Here is a 16,388-nt window from a genome sequence, read left to right on the forward strand (position 1 = left end):
TTCCTGAGCATTCCTTCCGTGTGTTTTACATGTGCCCCTACATAAACATGAAAAACAAATTTCAGGCAAAATTTGAAGGCTATAACCTAAGGAAAACAGACTTAACGGCAAGGAAAAATTATTTGTTTGGACTAAATGTTGTGTAGGATAAATAGTCTTCAAAATCTTCCCACAACCACAATACTCTTCTCTTTTGGATTTTAAGAAAAGATGGTATGAAAATAAAGAATCCTAGAAAATAAATATAATAATTTATATTTAATTAAAAACTAGATGACAGTAAATTAGACACATGAAAAATTTGTAAATTGTGACACATCTGGAAGAATGACACAGAATTCAGTGTATTGAGGGAGGAAAAGAAGGAGAGACAAAAAGAGAAAGATTATAAAAGAGTGGTAAATATGAAGGAAACAATAAAAAGGTCCAATGCATATCAAACTAAAATTGCAGAAGTCACTGCTACAGAAAAGAGATGATGTGACTGGGGTTGGCGATGATGATAGTTTTTCATATCTAGATTTTCTTTTCTAGTGTTTCAGAAAAACTGAAACAGATAGTATACACCTTTTTGTGTCAGAGTTCTTTTACTCAGCATATTTTTGATGTTCATCCAAACTATGTATATACATAGTCATGTTTCTTTTGTTGAGTAGCACTCCACTGTGAATGTACACACATGCACAGACACACAGATGCATACATACTTTTGTTTCTTTATATATTCATCTGTTTATGGACATTCGAGGTGTTTTTAGATCTTAGCTATTGAGACTCAAGTACTTTTTATGTTTTCATTCTCTTGGTTAGAACTGCTTGGTTGTATATGTAAATAGGTAAGAAACTAATTGTATACCAAAGACCTGTAATATTGTATATTCCCACCAAAAATGTATGAAGTTCCTGTTATTCCTTATCTTTACCAGCAATCAATACTATCAGTCATTTTATTTTTTGTTACAGTGTGTTTATAGTGGTAACTCATATGATTTTAATTTGAATTCCTTTGATCTCTAAAGATGTTGATCATCTTTTCATACACGTGATATCTAGCTTTATATCTTACAAAATGTCTGTTAAAATCATTTAGTTAAATTCCAAATTACATTGGTCATTAATATATCTTTTTTATTAAGTTTTAAGGAATCTTTGAATATTCTGGATAGCAGTCCTTTATCCTATGTATATGAACCAACATTGTTTATTTCCAGACAATGAATTGCAAAAAATTAGTTCCTAAAAAAAGTCAAAATGAAGGAGAGATTTATCAATATCCCTGATGAGCGTAGATGCAAAAATACTCAATAAAATGTTAGCAAACAGAATTCAAAAATATATCAAAAGGATCATACACAACGACCAAGTGGGATTCATCCCAGGGATGCAAGGATGGTACAACATTCGAAAATCCATCAACATCATCCACCACATAAACAAAAAGAAAGACAAAAAACACATGATCATCTCCATAGATGCTGAAAAAGCATTTGACAAAATTCAACATCCATTCATGATAAAAACTCTCAGCAAAATGGGCATAGAGGGCAAGTACCTCAACAGAATAAAGGCCATATACGATAAACCAACAGCCAACATCATACTGAACAGCGAGAAGCTGAAAGCTTTTCCTCTGAGATCGGGAACAAGACAGGGATGCCCACTCTCCCCACTGTTATTTAACATAGTATTGGAGGTTCTAGCCACGGCAATTAGACAAAACAAAGAAATACAAGGAATCCAGATTAGTAATGAAGAAGTTAAACTGTCACTATTTGCAGATGACATAATATTGTACATAAAAAATCCTAAAGACTCCACTTCCAAACTACTAGAACTGATATCAGAATACAGCAAAGTAGCAGGATACAAAATTAACACACAGAAATCTGTGACTTTCCTATACACTAACAATGAGCCAATAGAAAGATAAATCAGGAAAACAATTCCATTCACAATTGCATCAAAAAGAATAAAATACCTAGGAATAAACCTAACCAAAGAAGTGAAAGACCTATACCCTGAAAACTGTAAGACACTCTTAAGAGAAGTTAAAGGGGACACTAACAAATGGAAACTCATTCCATGCTCTTGGCTAGGAAGAATTAATATAATCAAAATGGCCATCCTGCCCAAAGCAATATACAGATTCGATGCAATCCCTATCAAATTACCAACAACATTCTTCAATGAACTGGAACAAATAGTTCAAAAATTCATATGGAAACACCAGAAACAACGAATAGCCAAAGCAATCCTGAGAAGGAAGAATAAAGTTGGGGGGATTTCACTCCCCAACTTCAAACTCTGCTACAAAGCCACAGTAATCAAGACAATTTGGTACTGGCACAAGAACAGAGCCACAGACCAGTGGAACAGATAAGAGATTCCAGACATTAACCCAAACATATATGGTCAATTAATATTCGATAAAGGAGCCACGGACATACAATGGGGAAATGACAGTCTCTTCAACAGATGGTGCTGGCAAAACTGGACAGCTACATGTAAGAGAATGAAACTGAATCACTGTCTAACCCATACACAAAAGTAAATTCAAAATTGATCAAAGACCTGAATGTAAGTAATGAAACCATAAAACTCTTAGAAAAAAACATAGGCAAAAATCTCTTGGACATAACCATGAGTGACTTCTTCATGAATATATCTCCCCGGCCAAGGAAAACAAAAGCAAAAATGAACAAGTGGGAGTATATCAAGCTGAAAATCTTCTGTACAGCAAAGGACACCATCAATAGAACAAAAAGGTACCCTACAGTATGGGAGAATATATTCATAAATGACAGATCTGATGAAGGCTTGACATCCAAAATATATAAAGAGCTCACACACCTCAAAAAACAAAAAGCAAATAATCCAATTAAAAAATGGGCAGAGGAGCTGAACAGACAGTTCTCCAAAGAAGAAATTCAGATGGCCAACAGATACATGAAAAGATGCTCCACATTGCTATTCATCAGAGAAATGCTAATTAAAACCACAGTGAGATATCACCTCACATCAGTAAGGTGTGCCCATTTTTTAATTGGATTATTTTCTTTTTGTTTGTTGATGTGCATGAGTTCTTTATATATTTTGGATGTCAGGCCTTTATTGGATCTGTCATTTATGAATATATTCTCCCATACTGTAGGGTACCTTTTTGTTCTATTGATGGTGTCCTTTGCTGTACAAAAGATTTTCAGCTTGATATAGTCCCACTTGTTCATTTTTGCCTTTCTTTCCCTTGCCCGGGGAGATATGTTCATGAAGAAGTTGCGCATGTTTACGTCCAAGAGATTTTTGCCTCTGTTTATTTCTATGAGTTTGATCCATTTTGAATTTACTTTTGTGTATGGGATTAGACAGTGATCCAGTTTCATTCTCTTACATGTAGCTGTCCAGTTTTGCCAGCACCATCTGTTGAAGAGACTCATTTCCCCATTGTATGTCCATGGTTCCTTTATCGTATATTAATTGACCATACATGTTTGGGTTAATGTCTGGAGTCTCTAATCTATTCCACTGGTCTGTGGCTCTGTTCTTGTGCCAGTACCAAATTGTCTTGATTACTGTGGCTTTGTAGCAGAGTTTGAAGTTGGGGAGTGAAATCCCCCCAACTTTATTCTTCCTTCTCAGGATTGCTTTGGCTATTCATTGTTTCTGGTGTTTCCATATGAATTTTTGAACTATTTGTTCCAGTTCATTGAAGAATGTTGTTGGTAATTTGATAGGGATTGCATCAAATCTGTATATTGCTTTGGGAAGGATGGCCATTTTGATTATATTAATTCTTCCTAGCCAAGAGCATGGGATGAGTTTCCATTTGTTAGTGACCTCTTTAATTTCTCTTAAGAGTGCTTATAGTTCACAGGGTATAGGTCTTTCCCTTCCTTGGTTAGGTTTATTCCTAGGTATTTTATTTTATTCTTTTTGATGCAATTGTGAATGGAATTGTTTTCCTGATTTCTCTTTCGATTAGTTTATTGTTAGTGTATAGGAAAGTCACAGATTTGTGTGTGTTAATTTTGTACTCTGCAACTTTACTGAATTCTGATATTAGTTCTAGTAGTTTTGGAGTGGAGTCTTTAGGGTTTTTTATGTACAATTTCATGTAATCTGCAAATAGTGACAGTTTGACTTCTTCTTCACCAGTCTGGATTCCTTGTATTTCTTTGTTTTGTGTTATTGCCATGGCTAGGACCTCCAGTACTATGTTGAATAACAGTGGGAGAGTGGGCATCCCTGTCTTGTACCCGATCTCAGAGGAAAACCTTTCTGTTTCTCGCTGTTCAGTATGATGTTGGCTGTGGGTTTATAATATATGGCCTTTATTATGTTCAGGTACTTGCCCTCTATACCCATTTTGTTGAGAGTTTTTATCATGAATGGATGTTGAATTTTGTTGAATGCTTTTTCAGCATCTATGGATATGATCACATGGTTTTTGTCCTTCTTTTTATTTATATGCTGGATGATGTTGATGGATTTTCTAATGTCGTACCATCCTTGCATCGCTGGGATGAATCCCACTTGGTGATGGTGTATAATCCTTTTGATGTATTTTTGAATTCTGTTTGCTAATATTTTGTTCAGTATTTTTGCATCTCCGTTCATCAGGAATATTGGTCTGTAATTTTCTTTTTTGGTGGGGTCTTTGCCTGGTTTTGGTATTAGGGTGATGTTGGCTTCATAGAATGAGTTTGGGAGTATTCCCTCCTCTTCTATTTTTTGGAAAACTTTAAGGAGACTGGGTATTATATCTTCTCTGTATGTCTCATAAAATTCCATGGTAAATCCGTCTGGACCGGGTGTTTTGCTCTTGGGTAGTTTTTTGATTACTGACTCAATTTCTTTGCTGGTAATTGGTTTGTTTAGATTTTGTTTCTTCCTTGGTCAGTCTTGGAAGGTTCTGTTTTTCTAGGAAGTTGTCCATTTCTTCTAGGTTTTCCAGGTTGTTAACATATAGGTTTTCATAGTAGTCTCTAATAATTCTTTGTATTTCTGTGGGGTCCGTAGTGATGTTTCCTTTCTTGTTTCTGATTCTGTTGATGTGTGTTGATTCTTTTTTCTCTTAATAAGTCTGGTTAGAGGCTAATCTATTTTGTTTATTTTCTCAAAGAAACATGTATTAGTTTCATTGATTTTTTCTATTGCTTTATTCTTCTCAATTTTATTTATTTCTTCTCTGATCTGTATTATGTCCCTCCTTCTGCTGATTTTAGGCCTCATTTGTTGTTCTTTTCCCATTTTCAATAATTGTGATGTTAGACTATTCATTTGGGATTGTTCTTCCTTCTTTAAATATGCCTGGATTGCTATATACTTTCCTCATAAGACTCCTTTTGCTGTGTCCCACAGAAGTTGGGGCTTTGTGTTGTTGTTGTCATTTGTTTCCATATATTGCTTGATCTTTATTTTAATTTGGTCATTGATTCATTGATTATTTAGAAGAATATTGTTAAGCCTCCATGTGTTTGGGAGCCTTTTTACCTTCTTTGTACAATTTATTTCTAGTTTAATACCTTTGTTGTCTGACAAGTTGGTTGGTAGAATTCCAGTCTTTTTTAATTTACTGAGGCTCTTTTTGTGGCCTAGTATGTGGTCTACTCTGGAGAATGTTCCATGTGCACTTGAGAAGAATGTGTATCCTGTTGTTTTTAGATGTAGAGTTCTATAGATGTCTATTAGGTCCATCTGTTCTAGTGTGTTCTTCAGTGCCTCAGTGTCCTTACTTATTTTCTGTCTGGTGGATCTATCTTTTGGAGTGAGTGGTGTGTTGGAGTCTCCTAACATGGGTGCATTGCATTCCATTTCCTCCTTTAATTCTGTTAGTATTTGTTTCACATATGCTGGTGCTCATCTGTTGGGTGCATATATATTTATAATGGTTATACTCTCTTGTTGGACTGAACCCTTTATCATTATGTAATGTCCTTCTTTATCTCTTCTTACTTTCTTTGTTTTGAAGTCTATTTTGTCTGATACTAGTACTGCAATACCTGTATTTTTCTCCTTATTGTTAGCATGAAATATCTTTTTCCATCCCTTGACTTTTAGTCTGTGCATACCTTTGGGTATGAGGTGTTTATTGTAAACAGCATATAGATGGGTCTTGCTTTTTTATCCATTCCATTACTCTGTGTCTTTTGATTGGTGCATTCAGTCCATTTACATTTATTGTGATTATTGAAAGATATGTATTTCTTGCCATTTCAGGCTGTAGATTCGTGGTTACCAAAAGTTCAAGGTTAGCTTCTTTACTATCTCACTGTCTAACTTAACTCACTTATTGAGCTATTATAAACACTGTCTGATGATTCTTTATTTCTCTCCCTTGTTATTTCTCCTCCTCCATTCTTCATATGTTGGGTGTTTTGTTCTGTGCTCTTTTGTGTTTCTTTTGACTGCTTTTGTGGGTAGTTGATTTTATTTTTTCCCTTAATTAGTATTTGGTTGTTCTGCTTTCTTTGCTGTGATTTTATTTTCTCTGGTGACATCTATTTAGCCTTAGGTGTGCTCCCATCTAGAGCAGTCCCTCTAAAATACCCTGTAGAGGCGGTTTGTGGGAAGCAAATTCCCTCACTTTTGCTTGTCTGGGAATTGTTTAATTCCTCCTTCATATTTAAATGTTAATCATTCTGGATATAGTACTCTTCGTTCAAGACCCTTCTGTTTCATTGCATTAAATATATCATGTCATTCTCTTCTGGGCTCTAAGGTTTCTGTTGAGAAGTCTAATGATAGCCTGATTGGTTTCCTTTGTAGGTGACCTTTTTCCTCTCTCTAGCTGCCTTTAAAACTTTGTCCTTGTCCTTGATCTTTGCCATTTTAATTATTATGTGTCTTGGTATTGTCCTCCTTGGGTCCCTTCTGTTTGGAGTTCTGTGTACTTCTGCAGTCTGAGCGACTATTTCCTCCCCCAGTTTGGGAAAGTTTTCAGCAATTATTTCTTCAAATACACTTTCTATCACTTTTTCTGTCTCTTCTTCTGGTACTGATATAATGCAAATATTGTTCCTCTTGGATTGGTCACACATTTCTCTTAATATTGTTTCATTCCTGGAGATCCTTTTATCTCTCTCTCTGCATCAGTTTCTATGCATTCCTTTTCTCTGGTTTCTATTCCATCAATGGCCTCTTGCATCTCATCCATTCTGCTTTTAAATCCTTCCAGAGATTGTTTTATTTTTGTAGTCTCCCTCCCTACTTTGTCCTTTAGCTCTTGCATTTTTCTCTGCAGCTGTATCAACATGGTTATGACCTTTATTTTGAAGTTTTTTCCGGGAAGTTTGGTTAGGTCTATCTCTCCAAGCTCCTTCTCAGGGTTTGTCTCTGTGATTTTGGTCTGGATCGAATTCTTCTGCCTTTTTTATGGCGATAGATGTTGTTGTGGGGAGCTGGCACGTGTGTCAGCGGAGAACATCCCTTCTTGCTAGTTTGTAGCCTTTCCCTCCTGGGAGAATAGCAACCCCTAGCAGCTTGTGCTGGGCAGCTTTGCACAGGTGGGGTCTCTCATTCTTGCCCGGCCTCTGTGAAGTAAGCTTTGCAGTTGCTGTGGGCATGGCCACTCTCAGGCTGCTGCTCCGCTATGGCAGAGCTGCGTCATCGGGGTAACGGTCAGGATGCTGTTTATCACCGTTGGGGCCCTCAGAGCTGTGCTGCCGCACAGGTGGATAGGGCGCCCTGAGTTCCCTGGGATTTCTAGCTGCTGGGCTGATTGTTCTGGGACACTTCCATCTAGCTGTGGGTTCCCTGCCCTCTAAGACTTTCAAAAAGCACTCATTTTTCTTTGTCCCAGGGGTGCCAGCTCCAGGGACCCACTCGCAGGTTTTACTGTTCCATTTCCGTAGTATCCAGCACACCACGCACTGTATGTCTGCGCTCCCAGTGCGGATGGCTAGGGCTGGGTACCTAGCAATCCTGAGCTCCCTTTCCCTCCCCACTCTGACTCCTCTCCTCCCACTGGGAGCTGGGGTCAGGGGCGCCCTTGGGTCCCTCTGGGCCGCGGCTTGAATCTTACCCCCTCGCTAGGTGATGGGTTCTCACAGGTGTAGATGTTGCCTGGCTGCTGTCCTGTATCTTCTGGTCTCTCTTTTAGGGTTAGTTGTATTTGCTGTATTTTCAAAAATATGTATGGCTTTGGGAGGAGATTTCTGCTGCTCTACTCATGCCTCCATCTTGGCTCCTCTATTCCTGAAATAGTTTTAAGAAACAAAATAAATGATAAGAATGGTAAACATGGATTGAATATAAACAGCTGTAAAAAACTGATAATTATGTCGAGTTGTTTAAGTAAAAACAAATAAGATAAACAACACAAGATAAGAATAAACATAGGGGATTAAATATGATGCCAACAAAAATGTTTAAGATTATTGCTTTTCAAAGAGGATGGAAGTGATAGTAATTATTTTTGTACCTATTTGTATACACATTAAAATTTGAAAAAGCACATTTGATAAAATTAGGTCATACAGTATTCAGCTGGTAGAGGAAAAAGGGAATAAGAAATAAGTCAATTCAAAATAGGCAGAAAATGAGAATAATTGAAAAACCTAGAAAACTATAGGAAAAGAAAGCAAATGAAATAGAAATTATAAATGAAAAGACATTAATGAATTTACATTTAACGTTAATTAATTTAAATAATTAAAAATCAGAAAAATTTATAAAAATTAGTTCTATTTTGTCTTTAAAAAGGTACTATAAAAATGAACACAAAGACAATAAAAAGTTATAAAAAATACGCTACTCAAGAACGCTTTTCCTTTAAGATTGGGAACAAGACAAGGATGGCTACTTTCCCCACTTTTACTCAACATAGTTCTGGAGGTCCAAGCCATGTCAATCAGACAACACAAAGAAGTAAAAGGCATCCAGTTTTGCAAGGAAGAAGTTAAACTGTCCCTGTTTGCAGATGACATGATATTGTACATAAAAAACCTTAAGGAATCCACTCCAAAACTACTAGATCTAATATCTGAATTCAGCAAAGTTTCAGGATACAAAATTAATACACAGAAACCTGTTGCATTTGTATACACTAATGATGAACTAGCAGAAAGAGAAATCAGGAAAACAATTACATCAGAAAGAATAAAATACTAGGAATAAACCTAACCAAGGAAGTGAAAGACCTATATTCTCAAAAAATACAGGACACTCATGAGAGAAATTTAAAAAGATACCAATAAATGGAAACACATCCTGTGCTCATGGTTAGGAAGAATTGTCAAAATGGCCATCCTGCCTAAACCAATCAGCAGATTCAATGCAATCCCTATCAAAATAACAGTATTCTTCAGCAAACTAGAACAAATAGTTCTAAAATTCATATGGAACCACAAAAGACCCCAATTAGCCAAAGCAATCCTAAAAAGAAAGAATAAAACTGGGGGGATTATGCTCTTGACTTCAAGCTCTACTACAATGCCACAGTAATCAAGAACATTTGGTACTGGCACAAGAACAGACCCATAGATCAATGGAACAAACTATATAGAGCCCAGATATAAACCCAAGCATATATGGTCAATTACTATATGATAAAGGAGCCATGGATATACAATGGGGAAATGACAGCCTCTTCAACAGTTGGTGTTGGCAAAACTGGACAGTTATCTGTAAGAGAATTAAACTGGATTATTGTCTAACCCTATATACAAAAGTAAGCTCAAAATGGATCAAAGACCTGAATGTAAGTCATGAAACCATATAACTCTTGGGAGGAAACATAGGCAAAAATCTCTTAAATATAAACATGAGCAACTTTTTCCTGAACACATCTCCTCTGGCAAGAGAAACAAAATAAAACATGAACAAATGGGACTACATCATGCTAAAAAGCTTCTGTACAGCAAAGGACACCAACAGTAGAACAAAAAGGCATCCTACAGTATGACAGAATATATTTGTAAATGACATATCTAACAAGGGGATAACATCCAAAATATATAAAGAACTCACACACCTCAACACCCAAAAAGCAAATAACCCTATTAAAAAATGGGCAAAGATCTGAACAGACACTTCTCCAGAGAAGAAATTCAGATGGCCAACAGGTACATGAAAATATGCTCCACATTGCTAATCATCAGGCAAATGCAAATTAAAACCACAATGAGATATCACCTCACACCAGTTAGGATGGCGAACATAGAAAAGAATAGGAACAACAAATGCTGGTAAGGATGCAGAGAAAGGGGAACCCTCCTACACTGCTGGTGGAAATATAAACTAGTTCAGTCATTGTGGAAAGCAGTATGGAGGTTCCTCAAAAAAGTAAACATAGAAATACCATTGCCCCAGGAATTCCTCTCCTAGGAATTTACCCTAAGAATGCAGGATCCCAGTTTGAAAAAGACACATGCACCCCTATGTTTATCACAGCACTATTTACAATAGCCAAAAAATGGAAGCAACTTAAGTGTCCATCAGTAGATGTATGGATAAAGAAGTGGTACATATACACAGTGGAATATTATTGAGCCATAAGAAGAGAACAAATCCTACCATTTGCAACAACATGCATGGAGGTAGAGGGTATTATGCTTAGTGAAATAAGGCAGGCATAGAAAGACAAGTACATAATGATTTCACTCATCTGTGGAGTATAAGAACAAAGCAAAAACTGAAGGAACAAAACAGCAGCAGACTCACAGAACCCAAGAATGGACTATCAGTTACCAAAGGGAAAGGGACTGTGGAGGGAGATAGGGAGGGATGGGATAAGGGGCATTACAATTAGCACACATAATATAGGGGAAGGCATGGGGAAGGCAGTATAGCACAGAGAAGACAAGTAGTAATTCTATAGCATCTTATTACACTGATGGACAGTGACTATAATGGGGTATGTTGTGGGGTCTTGATAGTGGGGGGAATCTAGTAACCACTATGTTGTCCATGTAATTGTATGTTAATGATACCAAAATAAAAAAAAATACTCTAGTCAAATTAATAATAAAGTGATTTCATATCTTTTAGGGTTAAGAGGAAGAGAAAACAGGAGCAAGATAAAACAAATAAAACAAACAAAAAGCAGGGTTTCTCATCTAATGTAAAAAAAGTATTCAGCATTACATGTTTAAGTTGCTGCATGCTATTTTTAACACCTGCATAGTATTCTGTAGAGTATACCCATAAAATCCTGCTCATCATTTCCCCTAAATGTGGATATCTTGATATCTGCCATGAAAATCAACGTATTCATGTTCCCTTGTACACCAAGGAGAGATTCTCTGTGGGTGAATGCCCATGAATGGATTTCTTGGATGTGAATACATGCTACTTAATTTAATCAAGCTTTGCAATTTTTTCTAAATTCTAAATTTTTTTTAGAATATAGCCAATTTGTCTTTCTTTTATGGGCCACTAAAGTTCCCAGATATCCATCAAGGCTAGTATCTTTTAATTTTTACCACTCAGATTATCTGAAAATGTTATCTCATTTTTGTATTAATCTGAGTTTCTAGTACTGTATATTTATTAGTTTAGTTTTTATTTAATCTGAATTTTCTACTTTAGTTTACCTTATTGCATTCACATTATTTGCTTAATTTCCTATCATTTCTCCTGTCTCATTACTTGATTTGCAGAAGTTTCTCCTAAATTCCTGATGCTAATCCCTTGTCAGTTGTAAACATTATAAATTTCAAAGTCCAGGCTGTCACCTCATTGATTACCTTTGTTTATGTGCTTCCTTGAATAGAAATTCATGAATCTTAAGATTTATACTTTGTATATCTTTTATTTGAAAAATTATTATTTTCTCCACTCCAAATTGGCAAAGAGGACTTTTCTAGTCACACTGAAGAGAAAGAATAGATTTCCTCTTCACTTTATTCCTCAGTCAGCATCCATAGCTTTATAAAGGTAGCATTTTCACATCTGTAATCTCTTAAGCTTTTTTCCACACAGTACTTGCAATAAGCAAACAATGAAGGAAAGCTTCACACCTACTTTTTCCTGACTATAAATATCACGGTTTTAAAAACTATGCTACACTGTTACTCATTTTTAATAGATGCTTCACTGATATCTAATGTAACAGACAGAATATTCCTAAAATCTCTTCATCACCTCAGTTCCTATCAATTTTTGTGTTGACATATATTTTCCATTTTCTTGAGTAATTAGTCTAGCAGTATAATTGTTAAGTCATATGGCAATTCTATGTTTAACCCTTGGAGAAACTACCAAATTGTTTTGCAAATCAACTACACTGTCCTGCATTTCCACCAGCAATGCTTGAGGGACTCAATTTCTCCATGTCCTCTACAGCACTTGTTATGCCCTTATTGTTACTATTACTATTATTGCTACTATTACCACCATCCTAGGGAGTGTGACTAGATATCTTATTGTGGTTTGTATAGTGAGTAGTAATGTTGAGTATCTTTTCAGACATTTGTTGGTCAGTTGTTTGTCTTCTCTGGAGAAATGTCTGTTATCATATCTTCTGCCCATTTTTTACCTGAGGCATTCATCCTTTTATTGTTAATTTGAAAGTACTTTTTATATCTTTTGGACAAAAGTTGCCTGTTAAATATATGATTTACAAATTTTACTCCCATTTGTCTGTTGTCTTTTTAACTTGTTACCTTAATGATGCTTTTACAAATGGAATCGTTTTCTTGGTGGTACTTTGAAGCATAAAAATTTTACTTTTGATGAATTTTATCAATTTTTTCTTTAGTTAATACTTTGCTACCACATCTATGAAACCATTGCTTAATCGGAGATCAGGAAGGTTTTTGCACATAAATCTAAGAATTTTGTACTTTTAGCTCTTATATTTAAGTGTTTGATCTATTTTGAGTAATTCTGTATATGGCATAAGGTAGGGGTTCAACTTCATTATTTGCCTGTGATAGCTAGTTCCAGTATCATTTGTTAAAAAGAATATCCTTTTTCATTGAATTATTTTGGCAACCTTCCAAAAAAATCCCATAAATATATAAGATTCTCAATTCTATTTCATTTATCTCTATAGCTATCTTATATCAATACTATACATTCTTCATTACTGTGGTTTTGTGGTAAGTTTTGAAATTGAGAAATATGAATAATCCAATTTTGTTCTTTTTCAAAATTATTTTGGCTGTTCTGGGTCCCTTCCAGTTCCATGTGAATTTGAAACTCAGTTTGTCAATTTCTACAAAAATAGTAAGCTGGGATTCTGATAGAGAATGTACTGAACCTATAAATCAGTTTAGGGGGTATGTCATCTTAATAACATTAAGTATTCCATCCATGATAAACACATTGTGTCTTTCCATTTATTTAGGTCTTTAATGTCTTTGAAGGATCTTTTGTAGTTTTGTAGTTTTCAGTGTAAAAATCTTGTACTTGTGGGTAGGTTTATTCCTAAGTAACAGATCCTTTATGATGCTATTGTAAGTGGAATTATTAATTTCATTTTAAATTTTTCATTGACAGTGTGTAGAAATACAATTGACTTTTGTGTCTTGATCTTATATTCTTTAAAATTTGTGACCTCATTTATTATTTGTAATTTAGTGGATTCCATATGGTTTTCTATGTACAAAATCATACTCTTCTGCTGCGATGATTTAACCATTTAAGATTCCTTGAAGAGAGTGCAGTGAAATAAATACTTGTTGTAGTAGGCAGTAATTAATATTGAACATCTCTCAAGATAGAAAATGATTATAGAAATGCTACCTGCATTTGATAAAGACTTAACCTATACAATATGTTGAATGCCCAATTATGGTAACTCTAACTGCAATTTGTAACTGCAGTAAGAGTTTACACTCATAAAGTCTTCTGTGTTTGAACTGAAGAGATTACTTTTAGTATAGGAAAACTTTTAAATTTCTTTGGAACTTCTTTTTCAACAGTAAAATGAGGATTAAAAATCTTGCTTCATTGAGTTTCTGTGTATATTAAAGAAAATGTTTGTAAACTAGAGGTAGTACCTAATATATTTCCTAGTTGCTATCTGGCCCTTAGTAAACACAAAATCATTTGCCCTACATATTTTTTCCTAGAGAAAAGAGGGTTAAATCCTCACAGCACAGGAATATTTATGGCAAAGGCTGTAACACAGTCTTTTCCTTCCTTTCACTGTCAATATGACCTGAAATGTTGGGCAATGCTATTACAGGTTAAAAAATTCTCATAATCAGTTTCAAGGATGGAGTACATTCACTCTTATATCTCTCTATTCTCCTTCATCTAGTTGGCCAACAATTCATTTGAATATGTATATGCCCAGGATAAAGATGATAGCATTATAGATTTATAACAAAAATGTCAAGAATAGCTCTCCTTTTGGTAAATTACCTAATAAGAAAAATAATAGAACCTAATTTTCTAGAAAGAGAAAGAGAAGACTTAACATACATAAATGAGTTATATCACTATTTGAGGCTTTATTTAAATATATGAGAAAGTCTAGAAAAGAATGACACAATCTCTTGAACTCATCATTCCCCAAGGTCCCCAAAGAATTAGGTGATCACTGTTGTGAAGGAGAACCAATACCAATGTGTACTTTAAACTCTGTGTGTGTGTGTGTGTGTGTGTGTGTGTGTGTGTGTGTAAACAAATGCTACTGTGCTTTAAGAATTTGGAAATAATATGGGGTAAATTGGTTAAAGTGAAAATATAACTATAAAACAACATATATGAAATTATTTTTATCAACCATTTGGATCTACTTTTCTATTACAGATATTATATCTCTATTGAAATGTAAACTAGCTGATCCAGGGGTCTTCCTGTGAGCTTACTTAATGAAAATTGTATGCCATACAAATTCAAGGCTCTATTCCACCTTTTAAAAGGACGCTTTCCTTATTACAAGACTTAGCTTCATGGTCTTTTAATACATAATTTCCTTTCAGTGAATAGCCTTAACTCTTACGGTCATGCCAGTAACCTTGAAGCAGGAAGTTAGAAAATTACTGACCTTCTTTCAAGCCATGTATAACAAAGTGAATCGAAGCTTGGTCTGCAATATACCATCACAAGATGATCCATAGTGTTTTTGAATAAAGAGAGTAACAACAACTACAAAATACTGCCCTGTTTCTCTCATCTGCTTTCTTTTCATGGCTTTCATTAGAATGATCTTGTGCCAACTACATCCAGACTCTTAACTGCCCTTTCAAATGAGCATATCTTTCTTCACATCTCTGTGGGAACCCCACGTCACACTTGGAGATGGAAAACTTGTCCATGACTTTCTAACTTAAGATGGGCAGTAGTTTTGAGCAGCTGAATCTTGATCTTCATCTTTTGATTATTTTTTGTTTAAGCATAAACATAAATACATGCACACACATGCACACATTAAGTTAGCCAGAAGAAAGTGAAATAATAAAGCAGTCAAAAATAATATATAATATATCATCTATGGTTAAAAGCTGAGGGCAAGGAGAAGAGCATTTTCAATCTTGAAGTCATAAGGAGTTTTCTGTAATGATTTACAAATATAGAATAAAAAAGAGAAAAAGAAAAAATGTTACTAAAACATAACTGTTAAACCTGGTACTGTTACTATCTCCATTTGTGAGCACTGAGATACCAATGAGAATAAAATAAAACAAAAGAAAATCCCATAAAAGTTTACCTTTTTAACTTAGTATAGGATTCAGGAATAAGGTATGGGAGGTGAGGTAAGGAGAGCTTTGAATCTCTAATGGGAGCTTCACTTCTTATCCTTTTAGTTCTGTCCTTGTAATCAGTAAATCACTGGGCTTGGTGATAATACATGCATATGGGAGAGGACTAATTTATTTTCATGAAGACTATTAATAGGTTGCAAGAGAGAAATCAAAATTAACTGTTACTTCCAGCCTTATAATACTCATAAACTTATTAAACCTCTCCTCAGTAATATTTAGAGAATACTGATGCAGTATGTCTTTGAAAATCAAGGTGTGCTCGGGCTTGCATGCAAGTATTTAAGAAGTTAATTAAAATATAAAACATTTTGAACTCTGATTCTCCTTATATAATAATACATTCTAATTACTACTTAAGCATATGATTTTTCTTCTTTTTGCCTAATTAGCATTTCTGGCTATGTCTGTTTTGGACTACTAAAATTCAGTGTTGCTACTAGAGACATTAGTATGGATTGCAAAGTTGAAGAAAAGTGTATTTTACTAGTTTCTTCTTTTCAGTGTTTTTAGAAACTTAGAAATTTACCTAATAAGAAACATAATAGAACCTAATTTTCTAGAAAGGTTTGTTCCGAATGTCCTATTTTTTATGTTGAAAAATGAAATCTCATATTTTTAAGGTAAAGAGAAGTACTTCCATGTTTTTACCCATCTTCAGGTATTAAGAAGCAGATGGAGCTCAAGCCTACAGCAATAAGAATAATTCTAGTTTATTTCATCTGAGGAAGCTAC

The sequence above is a fragment of the Manis pentadactyla genome, chromosome 2, assembly GCF_030020395.1.
Source record: "Manis pentadactyla isolate mManPen7 chromosome 2, mManPen7.hap1, whole genome shotgun sequence".
Classification (NCBI taxonomy): Eukaryota; Metazoa; Chordata; class Mammalia; order Pholidota; family Manidae; genus Manis; species Manis pentadactyla.